Source organism: Phodopus roborovskii, unplaced genomic scaffold, assembly GCF_943737965.1.
Source record: "Phodopus roborovskii unplaced genomic scaffold, PHOROB, whole genome shotgun sequence".
NCBI classification, from domain to species: domain Eukaryota; kingdom Metazoa; phylum Chordata; class Mammalia; order Rodentia; family Cricetidae; genus Phodopus; species Phodopus roborovskii.
Window position 1 is genome coordinate 7,991,599 of NW_026125059.1, and position 16,928 is coordinate 8,008,526.

Sequence of the window (16,928 nt, forward strand, 5' to 3'; positions counted from 1 at the left end):
TTCCGTGGTTTTGTGGATCTGTGAACTGCGAGTGCGAGGAAGGTGGCCAGGTCAGAGCAGCCAGCCCCGTGGGTAGCAGACACTGTAGTTATTTTTACTCTTTATCGAGTCTGAACTATTTCAGGCGGGGCTTGGCTACAGTTTTACAGGAGCCCTCGCCCTTCCATGCTTTTACTTGGCTTCTGCTTGTTTGCCTACCATAGCTGCTTTGAGCTGAACACGTTGTTTCTAACACCAGCTTTTGCTTCTTTTGCTTTTAAGTGCTCATCTAAGAGCTCATTAATTCTCCTTGGTTTTGATTATATACCCGGATTTCCTTCTAAGTAAGGGGTCATCTCGCACAGAGTAGAAGTATCATGTCCATGGTTTAAATAAGTTCATTGCTAGCACTGTTGTGGGAGCTTGTGAAGGAAGAGTATCTTTTAGTGACCAGGTAGAACATCCTTCCTAAAAAGTAATATCTAAGCTGAGCCACTTGTCAAAGGGGAGAGCATGCTGGGCAAGTTGGATGTCTGGGGCTGAATGGATAGGGCTCTCTCAGTATTAGGGCTAAGAAAATAGGGCTCCCCCAGAAGTAGGGCTGAATGAATAGGGTTCCCCTAGTAGTGGGACTCAGTAGCGGGATTGAGTGGATAGGCTCCATCAATAGGAGGTATAAGTCTGATGTAGTTGAGGCAGAGGGAAAGAACAGATGATACAATGTGGACCCAGCCATGTGTACTGAAGACCACACATGGCTTCATGGGCTCAACAAAAGGCTCTGGCTTTTCATCTAGGCATCGGGAGGGATGTTGCAGCTTTTAAACACTTACTAAATGGATCTTTAGGGTAGAGAGGTGATTCATCCGTTAAGAGCACTTGCAATTCTTGCAGAAGACCAGAGATAAATTCTACAAAGACCTCAGGTGACTCACAACTGATGTCAGATGTCATTCTGTAAATATGTTTCTCTTATTGGTTAATAAAGGAAGCACTGTTGGCCAATAGGGAAGCAGGATAGGTGGGACTAGGGGAGGTGGAAGATTCTGGGAAACATAGGACAGAATTGTGATGTGATCTCGGGAAGAGAGCACCTGTGATTCTGTCGTTCTCGGTAAGATAAGACCATGTAGAAATACATATACTAGTAATTATGGGTTAATAATTCAGACAGAGGTAGCCAATAAGAAACTCTAGACATTGACCAACAGCATTATAGTAAATATAATCTCTCTGTGTGTTATTTGGGGCTGGTGCAGCAATGGGACCAGGCTGGAGGGAAAGTGCTTGTAACACACAACCACTTATAACTCCAACTCCAGGGGATCAAATGCTCTCTCTTGTGGCCCTCTTAGGGCACTGTTGACATTTGCATCTCTCTCTCTTTCTCTCTCTCTCTCTCTCTCTCTCTCTCTCTCTCTCTCTCTCTCTCTCTCTCACACACACAATTAAAGATAAAAACAAATGAATCTTTTTTTTTTTTTTAAAGAAATGGATTTCACTTTGCTTTCCTGTGTACACATGTACGGTTTACATATGCTTATGTGTCTGAGTATATGTGGTACATACATGTAAGCATACATATGGACATCCAAGTATTGTTCCTCAGGCATGGTCTACCTTGGCTTTTGAGACAGCGTCTTTCACCCTGGGGCTGGACAAGCAGTCTATGCTGATTGGCCATTGAACCCCAGGGAATTGGCAACCTCTGTTTTTCCAGCACTGGGATTATAAAAGCACAAGCTACCAAGGCCAGGGGGTTTCATTGTGCATACTGGGGTTTGAACCAGGTCCTTGCGCTTGCAGGGCAAGGGCTTTACCAAGTGAGCTCCAGCCAAGCCTATTCTAATCTGCTTCGTTGCTGTGACAAGCGCCATGGCCAAAAGCATCTCAGGGAGCTTCCAGCCCATCACTGAGAGAAGCCAAGGCAGAAACCTGGAGGCGGGAACTGGAGAGGAAGCCATAGGGCATTGCTACTCAAGAGCTTGCTTCCTGTACACTGTTCATCTACCTTTCTTAGACACCGCAGGTCTGTGGTACTGCCCACCATGGCCTAGGCCCTCCTGCAGCAATCGGCAATCAGAACAAAATGTCCTACAGACATGTGCAAAGGCCACTGTGATGAAAGAAGTCCCTAATTGTGCTTCCCTCTTCCCAGGTGTGTCTAGGTCTGTGTCTGTGTCTGTGTCAAAATGACAAAACCATGGCCCAGATCCCGATTTACTTTCTGCAAAGGTCTCTCCGGTGAAGGAATGAATTCATGAGTGAATGAAAGAATGAATTGCTTCTGTTCATTATTAAATGTTAAAGTGAGCTGGTGGTTGGTGCACACCTTTAATTCCAGCACTCACGAAGCAGAGGCAGACCGATCGATCTTTGTGAGTTTGAGGTTAGCCTGGTCTACAGAGCGAGTTCCAGGACAGCCAGGGCTGTGACACAAAGAAACCCTGTCTCAGGCAGGGGAGGGGAGTCAACATGAATGGGAGGGGTAGGGGAGATGACTCAGCAAAAATTAGGTGGTGCCAAGAAACTCTGCGGATGCTCAGCTCAGTGTGGGCAGAGATGTCTATGTGTCTCCTAACAGGTGTGCTCCGCGCTGCTCCCAGATGCAGAAGGGAATTTGCCCACTGGGTAAAGAGCAGACCTGCAGCAGCAACAGGTGCTACTGTTGTGCTCCCGAAATGTTCTTTAAAAACTAAAATACGCTGCATGGATATTTAATTAAACAGCTAGAAGCAACCAGATCAACATACAAACATACAAATATCTCACAGTCCAGGTGAAAAGAACACACATGAGAGATGTTTTTGCTGTTCGTGGTTTTCCTAGTTGTAGCCAGTTGACTGCTTGGAAAATCCTTGAACCAAAGGCCCTAGCACGGCCTCCAAAGACAAATGGCCAATGTGAACTGCGTCTAGACGTGGTTGGCCTATGCACATGTGACTTATTGCCCCACATCATTCACTCAATTAGTATTAGTGTAGAAAATGCATGTTTAAAAGTATGTATAACGGGGAACTGGAAAGATGGCTGTGCAGCTAAGAGCATTTGTTTTTTCAGAAGACCTGGGTTCAGCTCCCGGCTCCCACATGGCAGCTCACAATCATTCATAATTCCAAGTCCAGGGGATCCAATGGCCTCTTCTGGCCTCTATAAACACTGAATACACACTATACATGTACAAACATGTGCACAAATTATCCATATACCTAAGATAAAACAAACAACTCTGAAAAAGTAAAATCAAATATGTATGACATACTTTGCAAGATACAGCTTCACAAATAACTATACTTTTAATACTAATAACATTATATAAGTGAGTATTGTTTTTAAATTTGTTTATTTTATGTACGTGGGTGTTTGTCTGCGTATATGTATGTGTATTGCCTGTGTGCATTACAAGCAGAGGCCAGAAGAGGCATCAGTCCCTAAAACTGGAATTACAGGCAGTATGAACAGCTATGTGGGTGCTGGGGATAAAACCTGGGTTTCCACGAGAAAACTGGGTGCTCTTCACTTCCAGGTCACCTCACAAGCCCCCTAAATGAGTGAATTGTAAACAGAAGGAAACCCTGATATTTGTGCTAACAAGGATGGAACTGGGGGAGCACAGGCCTGGGAGTAGTCAAAATAAACCAGCATAGAAGTTACACATTCAGAAGCCACTTGTGATGCTACTCTCCCATAATTCTTGTACTTAGGAGGCTGAGGCAGGAGGGTCATGTGTTTGAGGTCAGCCTGGTCTACAGAGCATGATCTTGTCTCAAGACAAAAACAAAAATACAAATTCTGTATCATTTCATATCTAGGGCCTTTAAAATGTCAAATTCACAGAAGCAGGAGAGAGTGGCCACGCAGGCTGTTCAATACAGCCTCCAGGCAGTGTAGGTAACATAGAGCATGGTGGCCACAGTTAATTAGGGTTAATTTTTAAAAGAAGGCAAACCTTACAGTGCTCTTACCAAAAGGAACAGGAGGAGAAGGAGAAGAGGAGTTGGAGAAGTGGGGAAGGCCTGGCATAGTGATGCATTCCTGTGTAACCCAGCACTTGGGAAGCTGTTTCAAGGACTGGCCCATATAGTGATACAATACAGTGCCTTGAGCTTGAAGCAAGCAAGGAAGAGAAGAAAGGAAGGAAGGAAGGAAGGAAGGGAGAACGAAAGAAAGAAAGAAAGGGAAGAAAAAGTGAGAGAGAGGAGAGAAACAGAGAAAAAGAAGTAAAGAAAGAAAAAACAAAATGAAGGATGGAAGGAAAAATAGAAAGAGATAGAGGGAGGGAGGAAGGGAGGCAGGGAGATGGTGATCATCAATGTGAAGAATAATTGAAAGTTGAGTGTTTGGTTCTAAACAGGACATTATCACACACACACACACACACACACTCATACACACACACACTCACACTCACACACACACATACTCATACACACACACACATACTCATACACACACACACACACACACACACGCGCACGCGCGCGCACACAAATCTCAGATAACATCTAGAAGAGGGGGCAGAAAGACTAATAGCTGCAGGATGAGAAGGAGTGTCATGTCCTGTCAAGAAACATTGGCTTCTGGACGTGTCGTGGCCATTGCATTCATGAACTCACCACAGCTGTGGTTACCAGCTCGGCTTGCACAAGAGTTGGGGTGGCAGCGGGGCTGGGGGGGTGTCTCATAAGGCTCCAGTCCTCACCGAAAGACTATGGGAAGTTTATGGTTTCTAGAAGAGAGGGAGTCTTTTCTTTAGTGATGTAGCCCCTACTAAGTTTCCCACATCTCAGTAATAACAGACTTCAATTCATGCACTCAATTTCTCAAGGAGAACAGACAAAAAAGGAAGAATGGCCCTGATGAGAAGAAAAAGGGCTTTAGCGGGAGAGAAGGGATGGGAGAAGGTAACGAGGGGGTAAAAATGACCAAAATTCCAGTATACAGGTGTATTAAATCGTTGAAGACTAAACAACATTCTAAGAAAACAATTGAAAATATAAATACACATTTTTTTTAGTACAGAAGTATTCTCCAAATTGTTTCAGGAAAAATACATGCTCAATTAAAACAACAGTTAAATATTGCCCATTCAATGTAACAAAAAATGGTCACTATGGAAAAAAGATAAATACCTTGATTCACTTGTGGTAATCATTCCACAATGTGTGCACATATCAAAACATCCAGTTGCACACACCCAATAAATACATAATTTTTATTTATCAATCAGACCTCAATGATGCTGGAAAACTATTAATTACGTGACGATGTGACAAGTGGGAAGAGTAACAACTCTCAAATGGTTAGCTATAACCATCCCCACTGTTAATGTAAGACCTGTTATTGCAGCTCTTTGTTTGACTATGGACGCCACATTGACTCTGAGAGCTTTTATGTCTCTGTGTATGTGTATATACATGTATGTGCCTGTTCCCTTGTGTGCATGTTGGTGCATGTGTGCTGCAGTGTGCATGTGGCTGTCAGAGGACAAACTCAGGTGTTGGTCCTCTTGTTTGAGACATGGCCTCTTGGTCAAACAAGAGCAAACTGCACATGTCAGGCCAACTGGCCCTTGGGACTCTGGGGATTCTCCTGTCTCTACCTCTCACCCCTCCCCCGCAGAGCACTGGGATTACAGATGCACAAGAGTCCTGGAGATCCAAACCTGAGTCAACACTTGATAGGAAGGGCTTTATCCACTGAGCATTCTCCTCAGCACAGCCCAGAGAAATATACACCAGTTCCCTATACATACAGCCTTGATTTTATATATGTATTCATGATTTCATATATGTAAAGATTTCCTACCTGCAAACACACACATATGTGCACTTGAATGCACACATACATGCACATATGCAAGCACACACAGTTGCCACATAACATATCTGTTTTAGATAAAGTTAGGATCTCTAACAAAATCGCAATAATGGACTGTGCTTGATTAACGATCTGAGTTGGGCACATAAAACAGAGCCGTGGTTTCTTGAACCTTAAAAAAAAAAATACAGCCCTAATAGCATAAAATAAATCTCCACGAAAAATACCCCGTGTTTACAAATCTGAGACCTAACAATAAATTCTCTGTGTTGCAGCCGTGGTTTCAATAGGATCGCGCTGCTGCGCCTGCAAAGCCCTTGGGAGACTCATTTTCTGATTAATGGACACTTGTTGTATTAGCCCAGGTGGGGTTGCTTTCTGTCTTGTTTTGTTTTATGGTTTTGTTTGTTTGTTTTTTGAGCAAGGGGGTGGCAAGCAAAAAGATTACTTCAGTGGGAGCATGTGCAAAATGACAGGAAACCCTAGAGATGGCTGCCAATATGGGGAATGTGAGTAAAAAGAAGAAAACAGCATTGACCAAAACTATGAGGAGGCAGCACAAGCTCAAGGCAGGCTGTGTGAGCCACTGAGAAACACAGGCTGCGCCATGCTTGTCTGGGATGCTCTTGGCAGGTCCCAGGTGTAGCATAGCCTTTTCTCCACTGCCTCCTGCTTGGGGCCTTCAGCATCACATGCCAGGGAGAACTCTAGAGAACGCACAGCTTGAGTCCCAGTATAAAATCTCTACAGGGGCTCTTGGAGGACGGTTCTTAGCCAGATTGAGTGGCAGGCTCTGCATCCATCACCACGCCATACTGCATTGAAGCCCAGAGCTGTCCTCACCCTCACCTGGGAAGACAACCTCCTCCAAAGTCACACTTGCTTAGAGATCATAGAAATCCCGTGATCCTTCTTTCTCGGGGACCTTGACTAATAGCAGAGGGTGACTGGGGTACAAGCATGGTGACACCAAGGACAACAATTTCTTGTTCGTGTGTGTGTGTGTGTGTGTGTGTAATTGTGTATGCATGTTCGTGTGTGTGTGTGTGTGTGTGTGTGTGTGTGTGTGTGTGTGCCATAGTAGTACATGGAATGGGTTGGAGTGGGAAGAATCCTAAAAGGGAAGGAAATAGACCAGGATCCAAAAGAATCATCCCGTAGGTATTACCCACCATTCTTTTGGGACAGTGTCTTTCACTGACCTGAAACTCTCCCAGGCAGCTAGCCTAGCTGTCCAGTAGGCTCCAAGAATCCACCTGTCTCTATCTCTTCAGTGTTCTGATTACAAGCATGCATTGCCATACCTGGCACTTTTCACATGAGTGTGGAGCCCAGACTCAGGTCTTCAGGCTCATAGGGCAAGCATGCTACCAAGTGAGCCCAGGCAACATGTTTGCTCTCCAGTCTCTGACTGGCTTACAGGTTCATATTCACAGTGCCTGTGTTGACTGGTGACCACCACTGCAATGACATTACATCACACAATGGGGCCTGTGAGAGATGATCTGTTCCTGGAGGCCCAGGAAAGGGATTAGCATCCTCCAAAACAGATTAGTTTCTTTTTGCTGCCTCCACAAAATGGGGACACAGCAAGAAGACCATCTTTGAACCAGGAGGTAAGCTCTCAACCTACGACCATTCATGTGACCTACACATGGACACTGAGAAGGAAGCAAATTCCCCGGGGGCCTTTGGAAAGGTGACTATGAATGTCTGCAGAGGGCTTGGCATTGAGAAAGATGCGAAGGTGGGCAATGCCTCTCATCCTTTGTGAAATTGCTGGGTAAGGACATGGCCAGTAGAAGGAAAGTTGAAAGAAAGTCAAGGAGGCTGGCCTGGAGCCTTCACGCCTTCACATTGCTGAGCCACTGACTCATCACCAGAAAAGCATTTCTCCTCACAGAGTCAGGAAATGTGTGGTGGGAGAGGTGTAAAGTGGTGGGAGAGGTGTGAAGCCTCCCAGAGCCCAGCAAGTGACTGTCTCTTACAGCACAGAGTGTGCACACTTTTGTACCAGCGCCCTGATTTCTTCTGTGTTACCCTGCTTCCTGGCAAGACAGTGTGAGAATTGTGTTGGATCAGAGTATGAGAATTCCAATGATGTCACTTTGCAATAATGGCAATTTTGTCTCCCTTTGGAGAAAGCTGGAGGTTATGGGTGGAGAGGTCATGGTCATGACCCTGAATGCTCCTCTGGGCATAACACAGATGCAAAGCCATCACTGACTGCTCTGTGCCCAGTCACTGTTTGCAGTGAGGGACTCTGGAGGATTCCCTTTTACCACCCCAACTTCCAAAGCAAAGAGGACCCGACAGCCACCAACAGGTATGGCAGCAAAGACTCCTTCCATCTCTGTAATTCTCCTTTGTGCAGCACAGCCTGCCTGAAGTCCTCTATGTGGAAAATCTTTACACCCCCCCCTATTTTCCTACATGGAGGGCAGCAGGAACCAACAGCTAAAGCTGCTTACTGCACATGACAAGGTCCTTGCTTCCTTCCCAAGAGCTCCCCCTCTCCTGCCAGCTAGAAAATGTGTTTTCAAGACCAAGGAGATAATAGCTCAGTTGGAAAAAGTACTTGTCTTACATGCACAAGGATTTTAGTTCACTCCCCAAGGACCATGTGGAGAAAAAGGTAGGTGTGGTGGTGCATGTGAGAAATTCCATCGCTAGGTGCAGGAGCAGAGATCAATTCTTCCTAGGAGCTGGGTGGCTCAGCCAGTCTAGTCTACTTGGCACATTCCAGGCTAGTGAGAGAGCCAATCTCAAAAATAGAATGAGGATTAGAAGATGAAAGTGATGGGAGATGTCATTCTGTAAATATGTTTCTCTTATTGGTTAATGAATAAAGCCCTGTTGGCCAATAGGAGAGCAAGATAGGCAGGACTAGGAGACAAGGAGGATTCAGGGAGAGGAAGGTGGAGAGTCAAGATATAGGTACTTGAGAGAGTAGAGATCTGGGCCCGCTCTCCGGTAAGATAAGACCACGTGGAAATACTTAGATTGATAGAAATGGGTTAATATTTAAGACAGAGCTAGCCAATAAGAAACACTAGTAACAGGTCTACAGCTTTATATCTAATACAGAGTCTCTGTGCGTTATTTGTGGCTGGCAAGACTGTGGGACCAGGCTGGCAGGAAAACTACTCGTAACATGCAAGTGATGTGTTTTCTGACCTCTGCATGTACATATACACTAGTACACCTGCACACACATGTACATACATGTACATACACACATAATGCTCACAGACAAGATCAACTCACAGGCTCTAACAGACTTAATAGGATCTGGAGCAACACGCCCCCTGTCTTTTGCTCCCACCATTCCTCCCAAGAAAACTGACATTGAGTTCACCAGAAGTCATGATTGTGCCACCCGAGTACACACCCTTTAAGGAAAGACTCAATCCGTGTTGAGTCTGCATTTCCCAACTGTGCAACTCCATGTGACTGTTGAACCTCTAAACTCCAACATCCTCACGTGAGAGATAGAAATAAGGACACCACCTTTCACAGTGGACTCATGAGTTGCTACATTCCAGCAGCACCAATGTGAGATCCAGCAGGCTGTAAGCCATCAGTCTGCATGGATTCTCTGCCCAAACTGCCATGGTATCATTTCCAACTGACTGTGGCGAAACCCTGATTGCAGCCCACCTCTGTTTTGATTCATTTCCCACAGTGCAGCCAAAGCATAGCCTCAGAAATAGGAGCGTGCCCTCATGCTCCAAGCCCTACGAAGGGCTTCCTCTCCCATCAGGGCGTGGCTCCTTGAGGGAAGTTAGAAACATAGTAGAAGATGAAAAGGACCACAGCTCTAAGAACCCCGCCAAGTGCAGAAAAATAAATAAATGAATGTGTGCTGCTGACTTTTGGGCTAATGTGTTTTTTAGGTGTGCTCACAGATGTGAATGGTTCAAAATGACATTTCTGATATATAGTAAGTTAGTCCACAGAAAATGACTCAGTTTGGCACAATCATCTAAAATGCACTTTATTATTTGAAAATGTTTTTTTTTTTTTTTTTTTTTTGGTAGTGGGAGAGGGACTTTTAAAAAATCATGATGCCCTAAAAGGAACATATTTTAGGCTCAGTTCCCACTAAGTACGGAGTGCAAATTATGTCATTAATGTTCAGGAGGAATGCTGCTCAGGTGTTTGCAGTATTTCTGCACTATGGAGCCTGTGGATGCTGATGTGTAATATAATAGAGCCACAGTGACTGATAGTATCTGTCAGTTTATATGCAGTCTAGAAGAATTACAGCCTTTGTTACTATGTCTATCACAGTTTTAGTGGATGCCATGCATTTAGTAACATAAATGTATTGATCTGGTTATTTTATTATAAAACACTTTTAATAAAAAAAATAATATCATTATTAACCAATCCCTCAGGAAAATTTTGAAGGGGGCTTTCTCTTAATATACCCAAATAGCTTCAAAATTGACATTCCCCTGCCTTACTTAACATTTTGAATGTTGGGATTACAGACACGGGTCATCAAGCCTGGCTTTGGGCAAAATGTTTATAGTTTAACAAGTTTATCAGAGAGGAATGCGTGAGAGGGCATGGAAAAACCCAGAGGTTACTGCGTGGCTATTTTGGGGAGGGAGAGGGTGTGTGTGCATAAGGGAAGAATAAAGCATTCGCCAACAGTAGCCTTCAGAGCCTGCCTATCTGAAGTAAACCCTGTGATCCTATGGTTCCCTCTGTGTTCTTCAGATGCTCAGCCCCAGCAGTGTGCTCTCCTTACTCAATGTGAAAGCTTCCCCCCCACCAGATGCCCACCTGTGAAGGTTTGCTGTCCACACCACAGTCTATGTTCTCCTCACTTCTTAGGAAGCTATTGCCATGGCCACATTCCTTCACCCGTTTACCCTCGGCTCTCTCCTTCCCTCGCCACCAGCTGGAACCTTATCTTCACAGTGGACCAGGGAAGGGGATTGCATTTCCCTTCATGCTTCAGCTTCGGCAGGTCAAGGGAGCATCCTGCAGGCATCTAATTAGCTCTCTGCATCCACTGTGCTGCATCCCAGTGTATAAAATATCCACCTGCTGTGAGTTGTAGCTTCTCTCTGTCCAAGTACCTTGCCTTCCCTCCCTGTCTAAACCCTTTGCCTCACACAGAAGCCATGTCGGTCCTTTTTAGAAATACACCAGTCAGAATACATCACTCTTAGTCTGGAACCATAAAATCACCCTGATTTTACAGTAAGTGAAATCTGTCCTCTTTATTGTGGCCTGAGACATGTATGCACTATTTTCACTGACTGTGCTGGCCTCAGAGCTTGCAGATCACAGCCTCATCCTCTGGAACAGACGTCCCCCTCTGCCTCTCTCTCCTGACTTCTTCAAATCTTGGTGGCACATATAGAATCTTCTCCCAGGGGGATGAGGGGTGCCCTTCTGTATATGTGTTTCTCTTACTGGTTGATGACTGAAACACTTATCAGCCAGTAGCCAGGCAGGAAGTATAGGGAGGGCTACAAGAGGAAGGAGGAAGGAGAGAGAGGGGAGACTCAAGAGAGACCTCATGTAGAGACGGAGAAGATAGGACATGCCAGGCGTTCTCTAGTAAGATAAGGCCATGTAGAAATACATAGATTTATAGAAATTGGTTAATAATAAAGACAGAGCTAGCCAATAAGAAGCCTAAGCCATCAGCCGAACATTTTACACTTAGTATAAGTCTTTGTGTGTTTATTTGGAGCAAAGCGGCTGTGGAACCAGGCTGGAAAGAAACTCCAGCAACAAATCCTTCTACCCCCACATCTGTCCTTCTTTGTAGCCCTCATGCCTGAGCCTGCACCTGTATGAAATGGCACATGCCTGCTAGGCATGCTGGTTGACTCCTGTAACCCAGCACTTACCCTAAGAGAAACATACATGGCCTCCAGGAGAAGGGGAAAGGGACAAGATCCCCTGAACAAATTGGAAGCATGGGGGAGGGGAGAGGGAGTTAGGAGAAAGAGAAGGGGAGAAGGGGATGGGAGAGGAGGGCATGAAGGAGCAGGAAGACTGAGTCAGGGAAAAAATAGAGGAGAGCAAGAAAAGAGATACCATAATAGGAGGAGCCATTATAGGTTTTAAGAGAAATCTGGCAGTAGGGAAATGCCCAGAGATCTACAAGGATGACTCCAACTAACAATCTAAGCCATAGTGGAGAGGCTACCTTAAATGCCTTTCCCCAATTATGGGATTGATGACTACCTTTATATGCCATCCTAGAGCCTTCATCCAGTAGCTGATGGAAGCAGAAGCTGACACCCACAGATAAACACTGAGCCGAACTTCTGGAATCCAGTTGCAGAGAGGGAGGAGTGATGAGCAAAGGGGTCAAGACCAGGCCCGAGAAACCCACAGAAACAGCTAACCTGAATAAGGGGGAGCTCATGAATCCCAGATTCATACCTGGGAAACAAGTGTAGGACCAACCCAGACCCCCTGAACATGAGTATCAGTTAGGAGGACTGAATAATCTATGGGGCCTCTGGTAGTGGATCAGTATTTAACCCTAGTATACAAACAGACTTTGGGAGCCCATTCCACATAGAGGGATAGTCTATCAGCCTAGATGCACAGGGGAGGGCCTAGGCCCTGCTCCAAGTGATATGACAAACTTTGGAGATCCCCATGGAAGGTCTCACCCTCCCTGGGGAGCAGAAAGGGGATGGGATAGAGGGTTGGGGAGCAGGGGAGGAGGGAAGGGAGAGGGAATTGGGATTGACATGTAAAATAAGCTTGATTCTAATTTAAATTTAAAAGGGGGGGAGGAAGAATCTGAGGTAACAGATTATCACAAGTCTGAGTTCTTCCAGGGTTATATTGTGGTGATATATTATTTATGATGATTTATTAAAGCTTGGCTGAGGATTCAGAAAACAAATTCAGCCTCAAGCTATAGAGATCAGGTAGTGCTGGTACACACCATCAATCCCAGGACTCAAGAGAAGTAGTTAAGATAGGGGCAGGGTCTTCAGTAGTCAGGATCAAGCAATCATTCTCCAGACACATTGAAGATAGGAAGACATTGAAGTCTTAGAATTTCCCAGTCACATGGAGGAGAGGCAGCAGTCTGAGGTTTGGTACAGCCAGGATCACCTTTCAGTCTGGGGTATAGGTGAGAGAGCTAGTGGCTGGGTTGCTTTTCTGATCTTCAGCTTCAAGCTCGAACCCCAATGTCAGTCTCTTATTTTATTTTCATGTTACATTATACAGTGAACTTTAGGCTAGCCTCACTTGGGGAGTGAAACCCTTTATCAAAATGATGATGATGACGAAGGTTATAGTGATGGTGATGGTGGTGGTGATGATGGTGATGGTGGTGGTGATAGTAATGATGATGATGGTGATGAGGATGGTGATGGTGATGATGATGGTGGTGATGAGGATGGTGATGGTGGTGGTGATGGTGGTGATGAGGATGGTGATGGTGGTGATGATGATGGTGATGAGGATGGTGATGGTGGTGATGATGGTGGTGATGAGGATGGTGATGGTGGTGATGATGGTGGTGATGAGGATGGTGATGGTGGTGATGAGGATGGTGATGGTGGTGATGATGGTGGTGATGAGGATGGTGATGAGGGTGATAAGGATGGTGATAGTGGTGGTGATGGTGGTGATGATGATGGTGATGAGGATGGTGATGGTGGTGATGATGGTGGTGATGAGGATGGTAATGGTGGTGATGATGGTGGTGATGAGGATGGTGATGGTGGTGGTGATAGTAATGATGATGATGGTGATGATGATGGTGAGAGAGGGAGAGAGAGAAAAGGGGAGATGGTAAGCACCATGAAAGCAGAGGCTCTATTTGCTTCAGTGGAGACCATTCTCTGCCCCTGTGGATAAAAAAATGAGGACATGGCTGTCTACTTAACTTTGAGCCCTCGCCTCTGTTAGCTTTATGCATGGACACTCTTGCCCTCCAGGCTGTTGTATCATTAGCCTATTTTTCTACTGTCCCACTTTCCCTTGACCCCCCCACCCAGTTTACAAAAGAGTCATACACATCACAGTCTGCACAGCTCTACCTGCTAGGACTCTCTTTTCTCCACATGTGCTAGTCATGGTAGTGTAGCCATGACCAAAACATCCAAGAGAAACAACTGAAGAGAAGAGGTGCTGTTTGGGCCTGAGGTTCCAGAGCATTCTCATTCCACCATGATACAGAAACAATGTTCACATGGTAAGGACAGGAAGCCAGACCAGAATCAGGACAGCATAGCCTTCAAAGGCCTCTTGCGCCGGCCAGGCCACACAGTTTCAAATCTGTTAGCTAAGGACTCGATATTCAAAACATGAGCCTGTGGGGGGACGTTATGATTCAAACCCTAGTAATCCTATTCTGCAGACCAGAAATGGAGGCCCAGCAGGGTCAGAGGACCTCAGGCTGGTGAAAGACTCAGTCATAGCTAGCATTTCTATTTCCGCCAACTCCTGAGTCTAGATGTTTCTCCTTTTAGCCTCATTCTTGTCCCCATCTTGAGTTGAGACATGTAGCCATTTCTAGCATTAAGCACACGCTGTGGGACATTATGATTGGGACCCTGGGATCCTTTAATTTGTCAGACATTCAGAAGAAAAATTTACTGTTCTAGTTATAGCACACAGATGGCTCTTTCAAAACTCACAAACTATGTCAATTAACAAAGCAGAGCATGGGAGACACATATAGTGCCCTTATTTTCTTTAAAAAAATCTTTTATTCATCATTATTATTATTATTAGTGGGGGTGGGAGGAAGAGGGGTGGGAAGAGGAGCGTGTATGTGAAGGTCAAAGAACAGCACTGTGGAATCAGCTCTCTCCTTCTACTTTACATGGGTTCCTAGGCTCGAACTCGGGTCATTGGGCTTGCGCAACACACGCAACACACAGTTTTACCTCTTGAACCATCTCACCAGTCCGATCTTGATTTCTTAAGGAGAAAATTTCTGTGAGTCACAAACAGGCTGCCCATTCATTCGTTCTTGATATAAGAATCTATAAAGAAAGGTCAGGGAGTGCTGGTTCATTAGAAGAACAGGCGTTTTTACATTGCAGTGTTTCAGATTTGGCACTAATTACTGTGATTGTGTTCATCATAGGTACAACTCCAAATACACCCTAGCTGGATCGTACCCCACTTGTCAAAATTTCTAATTACATTGTAAAAACACCAGCACTACCCCCTGCAAATACTTAACACCTCATAATTCAAGCTAGTCCGTGAGGAAAATTCTAGAAATGGGGGGAATGTGACAGAAGACACAGCCCAGAATCAACAGAAAACAGCCTAAGAAACAACTACTTAAAGCACAAGGGATTGTAACCAATAAAAGTCTTTCCTCCCTCCCTGCTTCTTGACCCCCTCCTCCCCCTTCACTCCCTCCCTCTCTCCCTTCGCTATTCCTCTTTCCCTCCCTTCCTTCCCTCCTCTCCCTCCCTCTCTTCTTCCTTTCTTTTCTTTCTTATTTTGAGACAGTCTCAAGTATCCCAGGCTGATCTCAAACTCATTATGCAGTCAAGAACCATCTTGAATTCCTGTCCCTCCTGCCTCTACTTCCCAAGGGCTTGGATTGCAACTGTGCACCACCATACCTGGATTCTTATTTCTTTATCAAGTTTCCAAAATAATTCAATGTCTTTTTGACTCTTCCATTTCACCCATGTTATTGTAGATTATCCAGTAACTATAAACCACATAATAAAACACATTGTGGAATTTCCCATTCACCCAGTGCTATGCACAAAGCAGAGAGAAAGAACAAGAACCAGGTCAGCTAGTGGATGGATGGATGGATGGATGGATGGATGGATGGATGGATGGATGGATGGATCCCAGGTCAGCTAGTGGATGGATGGATGGATGAACCCCAGGTCAGCCAGTAATGAATCGATGGACAGGTGAATCCCACAAATATTTCCAGATCACTGGGATCAAATAACCATCCACGATACAGTAATTAAGACTGATCATAAACTTGGTGAGAGAGTAGAGCAATTAGCATGATTGTGCAACTTGGTGACGGGATATTGAAACAAAGTCTTCAGAGTCACCCCTGTCTTGTCATATGAACTCATTAACGTTTCATAAAATGCAAAACCTTAGCTATAGGGTGACTTTTTAAACAGACATGGTCTAGTCTTGTTGCCCAAACTGACCTGTCAATCCTAGGCTCTAGTGATCTTCCTGCCTCAGCCTCCCAAATGGCTGAATCTAAAGGACTGTACCACTAAACACACTAGACATGAAATAAAGTTTTAAAATGCATCTATTTCATTATGCATCTGAAAATATTTCTTCATTTAAGCCAGTGACATATTATGTTTGTTTGTTTAAGTATATCCAATATAATTAAATAATACTGTATATTTATTTCCCATCTCAAAAAAATCTATTAAATAGGAACAAAAATATGTGATAAAATATCATCAAGGTGGCACTTAGATATCAAAGGTTTTCAAGTGCTAATCAGTAAATGGTTTTATAATACAGTGTGATTCAAAATTAAAGGTATGTAAATGTCTAGTACTAGGAAGAATTCTATTAAACATGAGTTTAAATAATCACACATATATATTCAAAAAACTGCAATATTAGTTATCGGTTATTGCATTCCAGGCATGGCTCCAGGTATTTTACATATTTTATAGCACTTTATGTGCACAATAAAGTTATGTAATAAATAACAATTTCTGTTTTCATCTTGTGGCTTAGAAAATTGTGGCACAATAAGGAAAAATTACCAGAATCTAAGACATTAAAAACACAGGCAAAGCTATGTCTACTTTCAGATGAAACATTTATATATTTTAGAAAAACCTAAAAAAATACTTAGTTGGAAATGTTTACAGTGGTAAAATAATACAATAAACTAGCAAGTATGGAACCAATATGCCCTAGCAGTGGGACCAAGTTCAGACCAGACAGTAGAAGAAACGGAGTAAAAATGAGTCAGTGGATAAACAGGAACTTGGCAAGGAGTGTGCAGGAACCATCCAGAATACTACACAACACTCCCAGGCAACACGGAGACGACGAACCTGAGCAAGAGAAAAGATTGACTACAGAAGACGCAGCATCATAAAGATATTCACCATCAGTAACTCCATTAATTAGACAGTGCTCCAGTGAAA